A 5,303-nucleotide genomic window follows, 5' to 3' on the forward strand; every position below is an offset into this window, starting at 1 on the left:
ATGGCCTTAACCTTTTATGGTGTTTAAGCCGTGGATGAAGTGTCCTGACATTTTTATCAAGTAACCCATCTTACGAGATTCAAACCTTTTCTTATCCTAGTATTTGGTTTCCCCATTGGCTTGGGTCCGAGGACCATACAAGGCCTTGGTTCTATCCAGAACTTGTGATTTTTATAACTTTTTGTACTTGGTTTCCCCATAGGCTTGAGTCCGAGGACCATACAAGGCCTTGGTTCTGCCCCTGGGCCCATATGCTGAACGGGCCCGGGCCGCGAATTTACTGGGCCCACAAATTGAGAGGTATTTCCGTAGTCTTTGATCACGCGGTACTTCTTGGCGTCCCAGTGTTCGAGGTGCGCCTTCTCGAGACTCCTTTAACCTCAGGGTTGCAGACGACGTTAGAAATCGAGCCAGAGACGTTTTGTCTGTAGCGTTCCTTGGGACGTTGCGCGAATTAAATGTCACGGTTTACTTCTGGGTATAAATGGGATAAGGGGATCACTTCACTTGCACATGAACTCTCCTGTTCCCTTCAGAACTATATTTCTTCCATATCCGCGATCTCTCTTTCTAGCGCCACTGCCTCAAAGCAAGATGTTTGAGGCTTGGATGGGGATGAAATGTCTCTGCACGCTTCAGAGGCACCGAATCCTCAAGGTGATATGGTATGGACAAGGATGGCACAGATTCAAGCCAGTCCTCCGTCTTGACAGGAGGAAGATGGTATTCCTCCCTCTTTTAGTCAAAATCTGAAGCAGGTTCTGGTCATGCCAGATTTTTGGTATGTCAGAAAAAGGAATTTCCGCCATCAGCGCCGTCTGCCCTGTAGCAGGCAAATTTTTGCGGGGGCTTCCCAACTTCCGGCTCCCTGCACCTTTTCTGTAGATGGTGTTAGCCTGAGGTCAGGTTCCCTGCACATTTTCTGTAGATGGTGTTAGCCTGAGGTCAGGTTCTCTGCACCTTTTCTGTACCGGTGCAGGCCCCAAGTTGGGTTCTTTTGCTGCCTGAGTTATGGGCGTTCAAAAGCATGGAGGAGGAATAAGGTCTCGAGGCAGTAGCCAACCTCTCCTCTGTACTGCCTCCTCGGCTTTATCTTCACTCTCTTGTATTCTTCGTTACTTACATAGTTAGCTTCGATGTAGGCTTTGTTTCAGCTTTCCATTGTACACTGTATTGTTCCTTTGTCTTAATAAAATATGTGTCTATTTCTCTATACATATCTTTCTTCTCCGTAACCACTACTTTATGCATGAATATTAAATATGAGCTTGCCCTTAATGATATTCTAGGCAGAGAAAGGCCTTGGCACAGATTCATACTAGTTTAGACTTACAAATATTATCAAACATAACAAGGTTAATCATCAATAAATTAAACTCTTGGAACTAACCGGGATAACGGCTGAGTGCTGTGCGATGCATGCTAGAGCTATGTCCGAGTACGACAAATTTTAAGTAATTCGTCCGAGAGGGTAGCCGAGTAGCGAGGGGCTTTGGTTGTGCTTCTGGATAATATGTTACGCCGTATCGCATCAACCCCTTTGATATTGGGGGATCAGAGGGTAGATCGAGGAATCCGCGCAATCAAGGTATTAACCCATCTGTTAACGCGGAGCTCTCTTTTCGGATGGATTTTGAGGTTTATGTGCCATAGTTTTTTTTTTTATTTTTTAAAATAGTTGGTTCCTCATCCAGGTGGTTGGTTTCCCCGTAGGCTTGAGTCCGAGGACTATGCAATGCCTTGGTTCTGTCAAAAACCTAGTTTTCCTCATCCAGGTAGTTGGTTTCCCCAGAGGCTTGAGTCCGAGGACTATGCAATGCCTCGGTTTTGTCCAAAACCTAATTTTCCTCATCCAAGTAGTTGGTTTCCCCAGAGGCTTGAGTCCGAGGACTATGCAATGCCTTGGTTCTGTCCAAATCCTAATTTTCCTCATCTAGGTAGTTGGTTTCCCCAGAGGCTTGAGTCCATGGACAGAGGCTTGAGTTGGTCCAGTGGACTATGCAATGCCTTGGTTCTGTCCAAAATCTAGTTTTCCACATCCAGGTAGTTGGTTTCCCCTGAGGCTTGAGTCCGAGGACTATGCAATGCCTTGGTTCTGTCCAAAACCTAGTTTTCCACATTCAGGTAGTTGGTTTCCCCAGAGGCTTGAGTCCGAGGACTATGCAATACCTTGGTTCTGTCCAAAACCTAGTTTTCCTCATCCAGGTAGTTGGTTTCCCCAGAGGCTTGAGTCCATGGACTATGCAATGCCTTGGTTCTGTCCAAAACCTAGTTTTCCACATCCAGGTAGTTGGTTTCCCCAGAGGCTTGAGTCCGAGGACTATGCAATGCCTTGGTTCTGTCCAAAACCTAGTTTTCCACATCCAGGTAGTTGGTTTCCCTAGAGGCTTGAGTCCAAGGACTATGCAATGCCTTGGTTCTGTTCAAAACCTAGTTTTCCACATCCAGGTAGTTGGTTTCCCCAGAGGCTTGAGTCCGAGGACTATGCAATGCCTTGGTTCTGTCCAAAACCTAGTTTTCCTCATCCAGGTAGTTGGTTTCCCTAGAGGCTTGAGTCCGAGGACTATGCAATGCCTTAGTTCTGTCCAAAACCTAGTTTTCTCTTTGTGTGGGATCTTGGCTTTAGGGGAGTTAGCTCCTCAGCCAAGCCCCTAGAGTTTATCCATATGGTTAACGCTACCAAGTGCCTAGTTTGCTCTTTACGGGGGACCTTGGCTTTAAGGGAGTTAGCTCCTCAACCAAGCCCCTAGTCAAGAAACGTAGTCCCTAACAGAACTTTATACTAGAACTCTATAACCAACGGTTAGAAATAACGAAGAAACTCTATCGACCCACTTCCTATACCAACACACAAGCCTTCCCACAGACGGCGCCAATTGTAAGGACGCGATTCGCGGCGGACCGTAACAGTGTCGGGTTCGCACGTAAAAAGGCCCCTAACAATATCATTTGTAGAGCGTGGGTTTGGAAGGCTAGGCCTTGATCGACAGGCGGTGGGTTTTTCGTGGTGTTCGTACAAGTTTCGGTTTTCCTTCACCCCTGGAGTCTTTCTCCTGGAGGTGGGCTGGGAGGCTCTGGTTTTTGGCCATTTTTCCCAACCCAACCCCTTTAGGTTACTTGTTTTTCCTTTTATATTCGCCTGCGTTCATTGTCCTTCGTCCACGTATAGGGTCAACCTTTCCAAGATTGATACTTGTCCCATCAGCCCATATTCAAAGTCGTTGGGGGTGGTTGTGAAAGCCAAAGAAGGCGGCTCTGTTAGGTTCAGAGCATTGAATGGCAGTGAGGGCAGCTTTCCCTGGATATTTTAGATCTTTCTCCCAAGTTTCAGTCCTATACTGCTTTTACCCCTCTTTCAGGGGGGACTTTGGGTTTGCCGAGGACTGAGCTGTCCTCGGCGGTATCCATAGGCTATTTTGTCGAGTTTAGGCCATAGCCCTCCTCGGCTTGGGCCTTCGGATTCTCCCCGGGTAGATGGGCCTGGCCCATAGATTATTGGGCCCCACAGTACTTATACTAACTCTTCTGAATTTACTATTACTATGGAATGAGTATTTTTAATAATGAATATTGTCTTTTGCAACAAAATGGAAGATAATATTCTAGTAAAATCTTTGATTTTTCATATTAAAAAGGAAAGCTACCATAAAGTTTAAGACATAATCAACATAGTAGAATTTTGGTATTTAAAAATTTTTGAGTTCTATTTTAATGGATCATATATAATTTAGTTGAAATGTGTTAAGAAAAGATATTTTGCATTTTTTTTAAGAGTTGATTATACTTTATCAATTTGTGGTTTGGGTCATTTTAATGTTACATACTCTTAATTTAAAATGTGTCACCTTATTCATACGAGATTGGCTTCGTATATAGCTGTTACGCACCTCATCACTTTCACCATTAAAAGTATAAAAAATATATTAAAACAATAAAGTACGAACGCTATTTGTAATTGTGAAAGTTTCTTATACTTTTAGCTCAAGAACACTGAAAGAAACCAGACCAAGCAGTACGAACTATTTTGGTTAAATTTCTAAACAATAGACCTAGGCGAGTGGGTTTTCCTATGATACCCAAATGTGGAGCTACACCTTCTTTATAATGTTTAAAAAATGGGCAACATATGAGTGATATTTAATTTATAACATGCAAATATAACCCTGCAATCATCTGTGGACAATGTAACAATTTTTCTTTTCAAAATGAAGATCTCTATTTATCTTCTTTTAAATCAATAACATCAACAAAACTGGACTATTTAATCCCATCCATTTACGTCCTCCTCTCTCACACAAACGAAACTACCATGCAAACACATCCTCCTCCTTCCACTTTTCTCTCTGTTAGATCTAAATCTCTCTCTCTTTTCATCGATTATTTCTAAAGTTATCTGACCTGATCTTGTTCATCTTAGCAGCCTCCTTCTCAAACTAATTGTATTTCTCATAGTTTTGTCTTGGAGAAATGGGGTTGTGTTGTGGACCTTGTGGTGAGTTCCGCCAACTCCTGTGTGACTCAGCGAGTCTAATCTGATTTTGTTAAGGAAAGAATTCACGGTGGCGTACGAAATCTTGGGTTGTGCATTCCTCACTGCCGAGCAGAATTATTACACCGTTCCCACATGAGACTGATCTTTGTGAAGTGTGGAAGGTGCGGCTATCTTCCCACATTGCTAAATTTGAAGGTGGTGGTCGTTTGGATATATGATGGGTGGTTATATACACTACTAAAAATGCAAGCTATAGCCACATTTTTTTTAGCTGTATTTACAAAAAACGTGACTATAGTTAACCTATAGTCGCATTTTTAAGAAATGCAGTTTCAACTACTGATCTATAGTTGTGATTTTAAAATGCGGCTATAAATTAAATCTACAGTTAAGCTTTTAAGTGTTTTTAGCTGTGATTTTTTGAATATAGCCTATTGCAGCGTTCAAGAAGCATGGCTATAGGTCAAACCCAATATATATATATTAATATATTTTTAAAGATTACCTATACCCGCGTTTTAAAAACGTGGCCATAGCTAACTTAAAGTCCCGTTTTTAACAAACGTGGCTTAAAATCCTGAACTATAGCAGCGTTTAAAATGCACTGCATTAGGGTGAGCTCTCTAATAGCGTTTTTTAGGGTTTTCAGCCATGCGTTTGTACATAGAGCCTATTGCTGCATTGGAGAAGCGTGGCTATAGGTCTTGCAAAAAAAAAAAAAAAAAAAAAAAAAAATTTGGACCTATTATGGAGCTTTGAAAGCGCTACAACAGTCCCATGCGATTGATCTTTGAAGATCAGTCGCGTGGGA

Source organism: Quercus lobata, chromosome 5, assembly GCF_001633185.2.
Source record: "Quercus lobata isolate SW786 chromosome 5, ValleyOak3.0 Primary Assembly, whole genome shotgun sequence".
In the NCBI taxonomy this organism is placed as follows: Eukaryota; Viridiplantae; Streptophyta; class Magnoliopsida; order Fagales; family Fagaceae; genus Quercus; species Quercus lobata.